The sequence below is a fragment of the Bombina bombina genome, chromosome 7, assembly GCF_027579735.1.
Source record: "Bombina bombina isolate aBomBom1 chromosome 7, aBomBom1.pri, whole genome shotgun sequence".
In the NCBI taxonomy this organism is placed as follows: domain Eukaryota; kingdom Metazoa; phylum Chordata; class Amphibia; order Anura; family Bombinatoridae; genus Bombina; species Bombina bombina.
This window is the reverse complement of record NC_069505.1, coordinates 561,197,766-561,213,687: the sequence shown is the minus strand read 5'-3', so window position 1 is coordinate 561,213,687 and position 15,922 is coordinate 561,197,766. Positions and strand designations below refer to the sequence as shown.

General features: G+C 42.8%; 1 protein-coding gene across 2 annotated transcripts in view; it reads left to right on the top strand.

Annotated features, from left to right (window-relative positions):
• LOC128667050 (protein mab-21-like 3) overlaps window positions 1-15,922 on the top strand; it is a 57,350-nt gene that overhangs the window by 27,293 nt on the left and 14,135 nt on the right. The window lies entirely within an intron of this gene.

Here is a 15,922-nt window from a genome sequence, read left to right as displayed (position 1 = left end):
CTAAGGCCGCACATAAGTACGGAACCGATTAGAGTTCCACCTCCCCACCCCCGTATCACTTCATCACTTAAACCCAACACCGAGGCCTCCGTAGCCGCCCCTATTCAAAAAGATTGGGACCCAAAATCCCCTGGATTTAAAACCAAAATCATCAGGGCCTTCACCAACACAGCCCAGAACTGATAGTGAGACAGAGCCCTGCCGTCAACATGCACCAACAGTGATCCCCCCACCATTGGCCGTACTATAAGAAAACGCTGCATATCCAAGCAAGGACAAGCGCTGACTCCCATGGGAAACAAAACCACTGATTTACCTGTACCCAACTGATCCGTCTTGGACCTACGCAAGAGGATGGACACTTGCGAGTCCGTCACCCCCACATCTTCAGCACCCAAACCACCATGAACCCATTGATTGGCACTAATTAACTCAGATATCTGGAAAGCCCCAAAGAAGGCCAATGAAAAAGCCACCTGAAACAGTATCACCTCATAGCCCGAGGAGCATACATCCTTCAATGCCTCACAGAGCCTGACCAATAATGCAAAAGAAATCGGGTGACGAAAGTCAACAGGCAACTCCCTCTTTTAAGCCATTTTACCACCTGCCATATGCAAAACAATTTTGTAATGTCAGTCACCTGCAGTAACCGGAACCGGAATGCAAGGACCGACAACCTCTTATCCACAGCAGAAAATTAAAGTCTCTCCAACTTCCAACTCCAAATCCACTCCAACAGATCTCTTTGACACTCCCCATCGCTATCCACTAACCCATTGTTTGTCAACTGCTCCTCCCAATCGGCCCATAACTTTGAGTAAGCAGACCACGTACTACGAGCCAAGGATGCACTTACTAAATTGGCAAGTCCCCTGTTCCAAGGTCCCACAGGGATTCCGGGAAATCCTTCCCCTCTATGTCTGCCTGAAGCGCCAGCTCTCGAAAATGCTGCCACTGCTAACGAGAAAGAGCATCAGCAATTACGTTTGCACCCTTGGTATATGTGTAGCATGCACAGAGACATTCAACCGCATACACTGCAGCACAAAAACTTTCAACATCCTAATCACCGGTGGTGAAGAAGAACGCAAGCTGTTAATGGCGGCCACCACGCCCATATTATCAGTTGAAAAGAGGATAGACCTGTCCCTGATTACATCCTCCAACATAAACAGGGCCACCATCAATCTCCACTCAGAGGGCCATTCAGACGCACACCACTTATTACCCAGAATAGCTCTAAAACCCTTTACTATCAGCGGCATCCGTTACGAGACCTAGTTCCTCATTGGAGACTCTCGGAGCCTGGATGAAAGCAGATCCATTAAAGTGCTCAAGGAAAACAAACCATACCCGCAGATCCTTCTTAAGCAGTGCAGTCAGTCGTATGAAATGATGAGGCCGCCGAATCCCTGCTGTAGCCAGAGAAAGCGGGCGGTAAAAAAACTCTCCCCCAAAGGAATAATCCGGTAAGCAAAATTCAATTTTCCCAGAAAAGACTGCATTTCTACCAATTTAACTTTGTTAGCCGATAAGAAGTATTGCAAATCCTGCAGCATGTCCGCAATCTTGCTGCTGGGAAGTCTACATTCCATAAAAATCCGAATCAATAGTTATACCTAAAAAAATTAGGTACCTGTGACCTGGGTCCTCAGATTTTTTCATAGCAATCGGTACACCAAAATCTCCAGCTACTTGATAAACCCTCAGACCTCCCCCACAGAAGTAATAACAAAGCCAAAAGAAAATCCCATGCAACAGCATGGCTTCCCTCTCCTACAATCCCTCTCACTGGCATAGCAACCTAACCAGCTCTCCATCGTTTACACCCTGATTGGGGACACCCCTTCCTTATGCCCATCGGGGCTTACCAGCTGCCCTTTCTTTTTTGAAGCACTTTGTGAAGGCATGTGAACCCCCCACAGCAGGAGCACTCGTGGCTAAACTTGCAGGAGGAACCCCAACTTGCACTGACCCTCATCTAAATACAAAGCATGCAGGCGAACTTGTTGTTGCTGACGGTCTGCCGGCCCGTTGCTCGAAAGGGGCTGTGCCACCCTTACGGGAGGTCATAACCTTAAACCATAGACCCATATCACGGTCATCCCACTTCATGACAGGCTTAACAGTGAGACGCTGACAAAAATGCTCGTATACATCCACCACGCCATACCCACATATGTATGCTGAACAGCGGCTATCTCGTCCAGATAACAAAACAGAGGGCCCATTGCTCAGAAAATTTGTCAGACATGACAATAGCACTAAATCACAAAAGCCTGGAAATCAGTTCGTAAATGTTTAGGAAACATTTCCTATATCGCTTTTTACGCTCGTCCTTCCTCCAACAGAAGCAAGGAAAACAACTCAATCATACTCCCGTTTCCCAACTCTTATCCCTAGTCTCCCTTACTAAGGTGCATGCCCAATGGACCCTATAGAACACAGTCAAGACTGTGATTTAGCAGTATCGGCAACCTGTAATTTGGGGGTTGACCCATGCTACAGTGGGGACACCCGAAACGCCTGGGCCTGCACCCCCTCCAGGCCCAGCAGGAGCCATTTGCTGTGTGCCACCATGGATACCACCAGACCCAACCATCAGAACACCCAGTCATTAAAGGTGCCCATGCCTTAGCCGGCAGCGACTGGGGAGGGGCAGATCCATCAAGGACTCAACTTCTACATAACAACTCCCTCAACCCTTCCAACAAATAAACAGTAATGCACACTACCGCCAGACACCCCCCACACACCCAGCATCAAAACCCCCACAGTCGGTGTGACCTCCGGACTTGTCTCACCTGCCACAGAGGTAGTAGCCTGTTCTCCCCCTCCTCAGGCAGCAGTCCTTGAGATGTCCCCCACGAAGATGAGTCCCTGTCCAGAGACCATGTACAAACTTGCGGCACCTGTGAAAACACCAATTCTGTATGATTAGCCTCCAATGAACTCCTGACAGCGTCTTGGCCTCTATGCCCAGTATGTACTGCCCTAGTGCTCCACCCACCAACATCCCTGTATCGCTTAGCACTAGGCACTCCCCCTGCTAGAGGTGGTATCCCCCCTCCACGCTCTGTTCTTAAAACCCACCCTGCCTCTATCAGGAGACTTCCATCCTACATCCCCTCTGCCTTTTGCACGCACAACTGAACCTGACCATGCCGGGCCGTAAGAAACTACTGGCTAAAAAGGGACTTTTGCCTGAAACTCCCTACCTTCTCCCAGGCTTGGCCTGTACCCCTCATATAGTATCCCACCCCCATAGTTTTTTCCAGCTTACTGGAGCGGTACACACCTGACCTTACCGCAGACATCAACTGACTCACCCAGCCGAGCCGTCATCGCGGGGTCCAAAGGAAATAGACTCTGCTCCATGATTCATCCAGGCAGAAGGAATCCTCTTTCCCCCTCCGTCTGCAGGTCCCCAAACCCTCCTGCAGTTCCACAGCTGAGCTCCTAGAACCCAAAAGCTACACCTGAAGTTCGACGAGAACATGGTTATTTTCAACATCCAACACCTCATCAGCTGCAGAAAGGCGCATCAACCCACCTATCACAGCAACCAGAATGACCCCCCAGAACAAAATGTTACATCCCAGCAGAAAGAGTCCCAACACCACTCCCTGAAGCCCTATAATTGGGGGAGGGGGCATAACATCTTCCCCATGAAACCCACTCTAACCCCAGTAGACACAGCGGGGTTCACCACCGCTGACCTCTCCCTGAACACGGTTACAGGCTGCCTAACCACCAAGCTTCCACTACCCCTATCCGAACCCCTGTCCAAGAATGCCACCTGCCTAGCCACATTTTCAGTTTCTACTGCTCCACCAGCACCGTCCTTCCCCAGAGCCCACTACTATCTCAGGCCCAACCGGGCCATGCGACTGGTCCAGTAAGTCCTCACCTGGAGCATCCGTCGATGCCCCATGGATGTCCACGACAACCAACGATTGGCTGATCCGCTGTCATTCCACCTACAGGGCGCACCTCCTGCAACACACCGGACGGCGTGAAAGTGTGGTGGGACAGCCTTCTGGAGTCACTGCTCGGACTTCTTCTTCTGCGCATTCCTCCCTGACTCTGCTCAGGGCCTAAAACCGATCCAGGCGGGCTGACAGCGCCGCGTGGGACGGGACCTCACCACTGAAGAAGGCTCCTTTGAGCTCCCTGCTTTGTCCCCAAGGAATCTGGATAGCTGCTCTGTAGCCCAGGCCAACCCTTATCACCGGCATCATCCTGAGTTTCCCAGGATCTCCTCAATCTCCATGCCAAAGGAGATAAAACTGAGACTCACAGGCAACCCCACTATAACACTAACTTTTTATTTTTTGGAATGGCGCCAATCTCACGCTCCTGCCCTTTTCTACCCCCCACCGTAACCACTCCTCAAAACCCTCCCGGGGCCTATTTCCTCCCTCTGGTCAAACGCACCCTCCTCCTATGCTCCCAGCATATACAGGGCATATCTTAAAAGTCAGTTACTTTGCAAATCCATAGCTTTTACATGCTAACACTTTAATCCTCAGGTCCCTTGGGTTCTAGACAAACTGGCTTATCCATCGCAGCTTCAAAAATCGGGTTCCAGTGTAGGGAAGAACATTTTTACAAAGCAACTCCCCCTTAACCTCCCGAGTGACTGCTGCATCAGCCTCCAAATCTATTTTTTTTTCCACTGACTTCCAGAAACCTCAGGACATTGCAATGGCCTATAAGGAATGTCCTTAGTGCATTACATAAATAACAGCAGGGGGCGGAGCCAACTGTTGGAGTGGCTGGACGTGTTTAGGTGCAGCTCCTGACTTTAAAAACTAATATAAATGTCTTATCTATAAATATACAACTTTGATTTCAGCTATTAAACCCAAGACCCTCTATACTACATGGAGTAGTATGGTGGTTTTCTGATAGGGTAACTGAGGTGGATGAACCTTCAGTGGAAAAGGGCTCCTTCCCTGCCTGCCAACCACTCTGCAGATCGTGGTCTGTGTAGACGAGGTTGAGAGTACAATAAGATCCACAGAATTACTAAGACACAGCAGCACTGGGGACTCTGAGCCCGGTTTGACAGATAGAAGGAGACTTCTCGAGACATTGCAGTCAGCTGCAGACCTACAAGCCGACTCCTCTTACATCCGATGGCAGCTCCTCCATAGAAAACATGTGTCTCACCTTTGGCTTCTCGCTGGGGATATGCGGCCGGCTCCCCGGCATGGAGCCTAATCTCAGCACTCCCTTCCGCCCGCTCTGGATACCAAGGTGTGAAGGCGCGGGAGCACTTGGTGCAGCATTGACACCCAAACTAGCTCCCTACATGTTGTGGAATACTTAGTGGAGCTAACTGAGAAACATGAGACTTCTAAACATGTCAACTGGAACCTGAGAAGCTATGCGATTATTGTGCTCTGGTTAGCAGGAATGGGATGGTCCATGTGTGCTGAGAACATGCAGGTTTGACATATTTTATACACCATGCCGGACTTGAAATTGGGAATTAGTTGAGGACCACCAGAAACTGTGCCAAACGGTTGTAACAGACATTACTTATTAGTAATTATATCCGGGAGGACTTCTTGAATGCTCACAACTTTTTAAACTACTGTTAGAAGTTAAAATACATTTATCTTGATCTTAACTGTTCCCAAACAGGTATGGCGGACACTATCCAATAGTAACTATAACCCGGACGACTTGCTGAATGTTCAAGCTCACTATACTTTATTTAGCAGCTATTTAGGGTTTATCTTGCAGTTGGCTAGTCCCACAGATATGCTCTTCACTAACCTGAGACTCCAATAGCATGACAACTAAAAGTTTTAAATTTAACTCGGTACTCTTAGCTTACATATTTCTGTCAGAAATGCATTTTGACTTACAGTTATGCTATCTATAATTGTCTTACGTTTGTTATCTATGTTCTTGGTATTTACAGAGATTTATTTTCCCTCTATATAGATGTAGGGGAACCTCTCCTACATAAAGATTAATGCTCTTTTAGAGCTTACTAACAGACTCCACTAAATGTAATAGCAGATATCACTACCACAAGCCTTCCTTCTAAAACACTTCTCTATTGGAACAAATGGTTTCTTGTATTGCAATATTACTTATATATAATTGTGGAGGCTATTCATTGAGGATGCTACAGCTCCCCTTGTCTGCTCTCATCTTTTAGAGAACTATGACCCCTTCTAATATACACAAATTTTTTAGGTTGCTGTGTTGGTCTAAGGTTATATTCTTCTCCCTGCTATGTACTAAAAGTTTACATATAGTAATGTTAAATTTTTATATCAAGCCTGTTTGTTATCTGTCTGTTACTGATTCCACTTGGAGTTATTATATTGTATTAAGGATGTGAGGCTGTTACTATTATATGCTGTGCCCTCTCACATGTGCCTGTCAGGTGATAGTCCACTCATAGGCCACCGTGCGGTGAGTATATACACAAAAGTTCATTCCCCACAACTGGGAAAAAGAACAAACCCCTCCGTGGTTTACCAATGGGTTAGTTCTGACTTATGTCAGCTTGTGGATGAGGATTCAAAAGAATTCTAAAGGTACTTACCCCCCTCTTCACGGCTTGTGACCGGGATAGTGCCTGCACTTGAAGAGCCGTGAGTATATTCACTTCGGGCGCACACTGGTCCATATACCACGCCTTGGAGTTTCCACGCTCAACAAGCTGTCCCATCAGTCGCCGCCATCATGACTCACCCGGCTCACAGGTCTGACGTCACCGGAAAATGCCGACTTGCGGGGGGTAAGAAGTCCCCGATGCTTCGGTTCCGAACAGCGGTCCTCACTCATCCACCTTGTACGTAACCATTAGCTTGTCACTGGGTAAATGTTAGACTGCTGGCTCCAGAGGTTCGGCTCATATCCAAGCAAATAATTTAGTGCTGGAGTCGCAGTGTTGAAATCAAAACTTTCAGCTTTATTATCCTTAAAAAACAGGTATACAGGAATGCTGCCCTTCAGATAACATCAACAAGCTTACGCGTTTCGGCTATATGCCGTAGTCATAGCTCATGAAAAACCTTCATTACTGCAGAGCTTAAAAAAGGTGTAAAAACATTTCATTGGCTGAATGACAGTAACAAGGTTAACTCATTCCTTTCCAGTGACTCTGTTCAATACATGTAAATCATATTACTTTCAAAATAACCTGTATTGCATATAACCCTTACTTATATAGAAATAATGATATCAAAGTATGTGTCTAATTTGGGAATGTCATAATGCGAGTAGTAATGTTGTTTACTTCAATAGCTAAACGTTGTAATTATAGCTAGAGCTGCTCAGTACTTAATGCCTGAAAAGACAAAATTAGGCTAAGGTTACCTCTCACTAATAGACTAATCCCTATTGCCCTGCATAACCCATAAAGTGACCACCTTATCAATTTAGGTATCTATTTATTCGTGTCTACCATTAACTCAGATAATGTCATAATGATGTAGCAATGTATCCCTTAAACCATGCTGGGTATGTAATAAAGCCATAAGGGCTGGAATAACCGCAATTATTTTTTATTTTTTATTTTATACCCCAATAATATTAGGGTTAGTATGTGGGATAATATAATGCTTATATCAATATAATATTATAATGACCTCTTTAGATCTCTAACTGTATTAAGACAGTGATTTATGTGATCTAAGGTTATCTGGTGGCTGGACAATTACTTTATTTATATCCAGTGGTTTATTAGGTCATAAGAGGAATTTAATCCTTTGGGGTACCTGGTCCCCAATTTGAATATCCAGAACACCTCTTTTTTAGCAAGTGCGGACTCCCTGTCCCCCCCCCCCCCCTTGGCCCTGCATCCACTGTTTCAATTATAGTCCATTTGAAGTTGACACTTTCTTTGTTATGGAACAACTTGAAATGCTGGACAAGAGGGGTTGTCAGGGTGCCCGCCTTGATATCCAAGAGATGCTCTCTGATGCGCACCCGTGTCTCTCTTGCTGTCATACCTACGTACTGTAGGTTACATTCCACACAGTTTGCTAGGTATATTGAAAACGTGTTTCAACAATTCATACATTTTTTATGATTGTAAATTTCATTTGTAACACTACTTCTGAATCCTTCTCCTATTAAAAGGTGCTCGCATGCCTTGCACGTTACATTGCTGCACCTATACACCCCCTTGAACCTAAGCCAGGAGCTAGATTCTTCCCTTCGGGATTTCTTTAATTGGGTGGGAGCCAAAAGGTTACCCATGGTTATTCCTTTTCTGAAAGAATATTTGCAACCATGCTCTACCACACCAGTCAACGCATTATCTGCTGCTAGCATTTTGAAATGTTTACTTATTATCTGGCATATTTTATTGTATTGGGTGCTATAGTCTGTTACAAAGTACATTTCCCCACTTTTTGCAGATTTAGTTTCAGCTTCTTCCAGCAGTTTAGTTCTGCCAGTGGTATTGACCTCCTGTCTTACTTTCTGTATTTCATATTGCTTATATCCTCTCGTTTTTAGTCGTTCTGATAATCGATCAGCATGTTTTTCATACTGTTTCGGACTACTACAATTGCGTTTTAGTCTGGTAAATTGGCCCTTTGCGACTGATCTAAACACCTGTTTTGGATGACTGCTCCTGGCGTGGAGTAGTGTGTTGCCTGTTATAGGCTTTCTGTAGACTTCGGTTTCAACCCCGACCTTGGGAATCCCCTTCAGAGTGAGATCCAAAAAATTGATCTGATATTTATTTAGTTCAAAGGTGAACTCCAACCCAAAGTCGTTGTTGTTTAACCATTCCACAAAAGTCTTAGCATCTTCCACTGTTCCCCTCCACACCAGGAGCAGATCATCAATGTAGCGCCGATAGAATTGTATATTTCCCCTGTAGGGGTTCCCATCTCCATAGACACGGGACAGCTCCCACCACCCCATATAGAGGTTGGCGAAAGAGGGCGCAAATTTAGCGCCCATTGCTGTCCCGCATCGCTGGAGATAGAAAACCCCCTCAAAGGAGAAATAATTGTGTGTCAAAAGATAGCGCGTAATTCTGAGTATATACTCCACTGAGTCCTCAGAAAAGCCTGTATTTCACCTCAAAAAGAATTCAACTGCCTCCAAACCCTTCTCATGCGGTATGGAGGTGTACAGTGCTCTAACATCAATGGTGAGCCACATGTCAGTTTCCTCCCATGCCACGTTTTCCATCAGCCTCAAAACGTGTGTCGTATCCTGTAAAAAGCTAGTTAGTCTCCCCACAATGGGTTGCAAAATTCCATCAAGCCACTGTGAGGTCCTTTCAAGGAGAGAACCTATCCCACTCACGATGGGTCTACCCGTGACTCCCTCCAGGGATTGTGCACCTTGGGTAGGTGATTAAAAATAGGTGTTACTGGATTGTCCACCAGGAAGTAGTCACAGGTAGACCCATCCAGAATACCCATTTCCCTGCCATCATCAATGATCTGCGCCAATTCTCTCCTGTATCTGTTTGTAGGGTCCCCTCCTAGCACCTGATAAAATCTGTTATCATGTAGCTGTCTTTCGGCTTCTGTGATAAATTGGTTTCTTGACATTACCACCACCGAGCCACCTTTGTCTGCGTTTCTAATAACCAGATTATCATTAGTTTGAAGTTTCCTCAGAGCTTCTCTCTCTTTATAATTCAAATTATACTGGTTATTAGGTGTGGCCTGGTGTAATAATGTCAGGTCCCTTTCGACTCTCTTTTGGAAGGTTTCCAATATGTCTCCCCTATATTGCATTGGATAGAACCTAGATGATGTCTTAAATTTTGGCATCTGGACCTCCGTCACAGCATCATCTGTCGCTCCTTCCTGCAACAAAGTTTCTAAATTCAAAATGTCGCATTCCTCCATGAAGGGAAGTTTGTCAGTAATTTGGTGTCTATCCTGCTTCAAAGAGGTCAGATTTATGTCCTCATTAGCCCTACTTGAGTAGAATTTACGTACTGTTAGTCCTCTGATTAATTTATTAACATCTATTAGGGTGTTGAACAGGTTAAATTTTTGTGACGGAACAAAGCCCAGTCCCAAACTCAACACTTTTATTTCCATGTCAGACAAAATATAATCGGACAAATTGATTACATTAATATCATTCACTGATACTTGCTCCCTTGTCTGCCCCGTCTGGTGGATTGACGGATGTGGCTTGACTGGCCTGACTGTCCCCCTCTTCCCCTCCCCCCACCCTCTGGTTTCTTTGGGGGGAGGGAAAAAACCTGTTCCAGATCTTGTTTGTCACTTTGGCCTACATTCCCCACCCTACTATCATTGGGTGGTCCTACAAAAACTGTGTTATCTGGTGTATATTTAGACCCCCCTTGATGTTGCTTTTTCAAAATAGAGGGCATAGTTGTGCTGGGAACCTTTGCTCTCACTACCAGTTGGTCAGATATAACTGGTGCTGGAAAATTAGATGAATCATCTCTGACCTATCCGTGCGGTGAGGTCAGAGATTAGTGAGGCACTCACTATGATACGCCCAAGTAGCACATATATGAGCCCATAGAGATATCTTAAATGTACGATAAAATTAGCAGGTTGCACAATGACACAAAATGAGAGGCTGCAGCACATAAACACATGCACTCACATATAGTGTAGAAGCTAGTAAGAACAAAGGACAGGAAGTGTGAGAGGCTCAAATCATCCTAATGACACAAAATGAGAGGCTGCAGCAATAAGGACCTCAATCACCACTGCAATTAACTGCTTCACATATAGTGTGGGGAGAGAGAGATACACACAAACACACATATATACTGTATATATATATATATATATATATATATATATATATATATATATATATAGGGAGGTATTTCTAGTATTGAGATATGTTGTAGTGCATCAGACTCCCCTATTGCAGCCAGCTTTAACACCCTGCACACTTTGGCAACTTACATTTACTACATTCTTGGGTATTAACATGGTAAAGAATGCCAAAATCCACACCATTAATAGTTATGTACTATTGCTTCAGTAACCAATTTTTCTATGTGTATAACATAGAAGTCTTCCTAAGAACATAGGTAAATCCCACCCATCAACTGATATAAGTCAAATTTATAGGCTAGATGCATCCCTTTTAAAGTCTCTGTATTATAGACTTGCCTGAACAAATATCAGAATCACAATATACAATGCCAAATAATATAATTATATTTTACGATACAGTACCATGCCCAGGAGTAGCCATATATCGTCCTAGTTCATTACCATTGTTCTTAGAGTTAGTAGATATAAGGCTAAGAGTAGGCTCTTGATATTAATAGCCGGATATATGTCTCAGATCATGGTATAGTTATGTGTGATTGTCATTTCACAAATAGTTGTAAATGCAATAATCTCCTCCTGTCTCCTTTAGGCAGACTTCACATTCAGTGTTTGCTATATGCCGTTAAAAAGTTATTGTTACGTGCTCCTGCAGTTTTACTCAGAATGTGGCGTGTTTATACTGCAACTGGGAAAACCATCCCAATTTTGCTATAGCGAGCCTCTATCAATATAATCCCTAGAAATTACAATGTGTGCAATAGCTTTCTACTTCTTTGTTATACTTGCTATCTATAAGCATCTTTATATTTATAGGTCCTATATAGTGACTACAATACACTGTGCACTGCGGATGGTTTTCATACTATTTACCATTACTGTACTTCTTATGTTACGTATTAACATCCTTGGGTGAATAGTGGTATATATGCCTTAATTTTCAATATCTTGGATAGTCTATGTCACAAATTCATCAGTACCACATAAGTAAGACCAAGTGTTAGATCTCGTTAAAGTATCAAACCTCCCCCATAGCTACTTTCACTCTATATCAATGCAATTGCCCCCTCATAACTTATATTGCACTTTAATTTCCCACTCACCTTTCTCCCCTATGCCACTACAGCCTAAAATATGTGCTATCTCATTTAAGGCTCTGTATTTTTTTATTGTATTGCCTTCTATTTTGTTGTTTATGTTGTATGTATTCTACGCCTTAAACAATTTTATTTGTGCATTTGTACAGTATACATATTATACAAAAAATATAAACAGGTATTTGTAAATCACAAACATGTGATAGTTCTTTAAAAAAAACAATCCTAAAAACACAGAGATAAAAAGACTGCAGCACTTGCCTGGTCAGACTAACACCAATAGGTGATATTAGTTTAAAGAAATATCACATTTTTATGTTTAAAAATTGTGATTACATAATTGTGATTTACAAATACCTGTTTATATATTTTTGTATAATATGTATACTCTACAATGCACAAATAAAATTGTTTTATGGTTATATTTTTGGGGTTCCAATATTAGACAATTTTTATATAGAGCTGTCTTTTTAATCCTAAATTTTATATTTTTGGTTGTAGATAGCTATTGATACATTGGCCTCTAGTTATCAAGCCGTCAACCGCAAATAAGCTGGAATTCCGCAGCGTATTTTCAAGCCCTACCTCCGGCAAAAGTAGAATTTAGTGATGTAACCTACGATCCGCCGGACTCAGTCCGACACAGATCGATGGTTACGTCACTACAGATGTTCCGAATGCAAGTTCGGCACAATCTGACTACTTTTGGTAGTTATCAAAGAACAACCAGGTACGCTCGCCACTATTCCGGGCCAGTGTACCTGGTTTTCAATCCGCCGCCCTGGAGGCAGCGGATCCCATAGGAATCAATGGGAGTCTGACAGCAGCGAGAGCTCATGTTCGCTGCTGCCCGATATCCCATTGATTCCTATGGGAAGTGTCTGCACCTAACACCCTAACATGTACCCCGAGTCTAAACACTACTAATCTGCCCCCCCTACACCGCCGCCACCTACTTTATACTTATTAACCCCTAAACCGCTGCTCCCGGACCCCACGCAACTATAATAAATATATTAACCTCTAAACTGCCACTCCTGGACCCCGCCGCCACCTATATTAAACTTATTAACCCCTATCCTGCCCCCCTATACTGCCGCCACATATATTAAACTTATTAACCCCTAAACCTAAGTCTAACACTAACACCCCCCTAACTTTAATATTATTTTAATAAATCTAAATAAAACTTACTATTATTAACTAAATTATTCCTATTTAAAAATAAACACTTACCTGTAAAATAAACCCTAAGATAGCTACAATATAATTAATAATTATATTGTAGCTATTTTAGGATTTATTTTTATTTTACAGGCAACTTACCAGGTACAATAGTTATTAAATAGTTATTAACTATTTAATAACTACCTAGCTAAAATACTTACAAAATTACCTGTAAAATAAATCCAAGCCTAAGTTACAATTAAACCTAACACTACACTATCATTAAAATAATTACATAAATTAACTACAATTACCTAAAATTAAATTCAATTAAATAAACTAAACTATAGTACAAAACCCCCCCACTAAATTACAGAAAAAAAATACAAGACATTTAAACTAATTACACCTAACCTAAGCCCCCTAATAAAATAATTAAAAAAAACAAAATAAAAAAAAATGCCCTACCCTATTCTAAATTACAAAGTAACCAGCTCTTTTACCAGCCCTTAAAAGGGCTTTTTGCGGGGCATTGCCCCAAAGTAATCAGCTCTTTTACCTGTAAAAAAAAAATACAACCCCCCCAACATTAAAACTCACCACCCACATACCCCTACTCTAACCCACCCAAACCCCCCTTAAAAAAACCTAACACTAACCCCCTGAACATCTCCCTACCTTGAGTCGTCTTCGTTCAGTCGAGCCGAATTCTTCATCTAAGCGGGGCAAGAAGAGGTCCTCCATCCGGTCTTCATCCAAGCGGGACAGAAGAGGTCCTCCATCCGGTAGAAGTCTTCATCCAAGCGGTGTCTTCAATCTTCATCCAACCGCGGCTCCATCTTCCAGACCTCCAATGCGGAACATCCTGCTGGCCTGACGGACTAAAGACGAATGAAGGTTCCTTTAAGGGACATCATCCAAGATGGCGTCCCTTGAATTCCGATTGGCTGATAGGATTCTATCAGCCAATCGGAATTAAGGTAGGAAAAATCCGATTGGCTGATTCAATCAGCCAATCGGATTGACCTCGCATTCTATTGGCTGTTCCGATCATAAATACAGTGAAATATAATAATCATAGATAGTACAGTGCAATAAAATGTTCGTATGCAAAGCAATAATTAGGTAAAATTCAAACCACAAACTTGGTCCCCCAAATAGGGTGTATCAAGGAAATAAGTCCTTAATGATCGTAAGTAGAAAAGAAAAGTGGCAGCAAAACTTCTTCAAATGTTGTTAGACAAACAAGCAGGGATCTGTAGATAGTGAAAGAAGAAGAGAAGAAGGCGCAACAATAGTGCTCTATCAATGAGGATAAAACAATCATGCGCAAGATAAATGCACACTTACAGGATCCAGAGCACTTGAGAAGTGCCACAGGTACGATCTGAACTATTTCAGCTGTTCAGCAAGCTGTCCTTTCGTGTGAGCTGCAATGCCAAACCCGCTGTTCTCTTGTGCTCAACTTTAATGCACCTTTTGTTGACTAGCTACCTCTGAAGAGAACAGCGGGTTTGGCGTTGCAGCTCACACGAAAGGATAGCTTGCTGAACAGCTGAAATAGTTCAGATCGTACCTGTGGCACTTCTCAAGTGCTCTGGATCCTGTAAGTGTGCATTTATCTTGCGCGTGATTGTTTTATCCTCATTGATAGAGCACTATTGTGGCGCCTTCTTCTATTCTTCTTTCACTATCTACACGTCCATTAAAGGAACCTTCATTCGTCTTTAGTCCGTCGGGCCAGCAGGATGTTCCGCGTCGGAGGTCTGGAAGATGGAGCCGCGGTTGGATGAAGATTGAAGACATCGCTTGGATGAAGACTTCTACCGGATGAAGGACCTCTTCTGCCCCGCTTGGATGAAGACTTCTACCGTATGGAGGACCTCTTCTTGCCTCGCTTGGATGAAGACTTCGGCCGGATGGAGGACCTCTTCTTGCCCTGCTTGGATGAAGAATTCGGCTCGGCTGAGTGAAGACAACTCAAGGTAGGGAGATCTTCAGGGGGTTAGTGTTAGTTTTTTTTTAAGGGGGGTTTGGGTGGGTTAGAGTAGGGGTATGTGGGTGGTGGGTTTTAATGTTGGGGGGGTTGTATTTTTTTTTTACAGGTAAAAGAGCTGATTACTTTGGGGCAATGCCCCGCAAAAAGCCCTTTTGTAATTTAGTATAGGGTAGGGCATTTTTTTTATTTTGGGGGGGCTTTATTATTTTATTAGGGGCTTAGATTAGGTGTAATTAGTTTAAACGTCTTGTATTTTTTTCTTTTCTGTAATTTAGTGGGGGGGGGGGTTTACTATAGTTTAGTTTATTTAATTGAATTTAATTTTAGGTAATTGTAGTTAATTTATGTAATTATTTTAATGATAGTGTAGTGTTAGGTTTAATTGTAACTTAGGTTAGGATTTATTTTACAGGTAATTTTGTAAGTATTTTAGCTAGTAGTTATTAAATAGTTAATAACTATTTAATAACTATTGTACCTGTTAAAAATAAATACAAAGTTGCCTGTAAAATAAAAATAAATCCTAAAATAGATACAATATAATTATTAATTATATTGTAGCTATCTTAGGGTTTATTTTACAGGTAAGTATTTATTTTTAAATAGGAATAATTTAGTTAATAATAGTAAGTTTTATTTAGATTTATTAAAATAATATTAAAGTTAGAGGGGTGTTAGTGTTAGACTTAGGGGGTTAATAAGTTTAATATATGTGGCGGCGGTATAGGGGGGCAGAATAGGGGTTACTAAGTTTAATATAGGTGGCGGCGGGGTCCGGGAGCGGCGGTTTAGGGGTTAAACATTTAATTTAGTTGTGGTGGGGTCTGGGAGCAGCAGTTTAGGGGTTAATGAGTTTAATGTAGGTGGCGGCGGTGTAGTGGGTG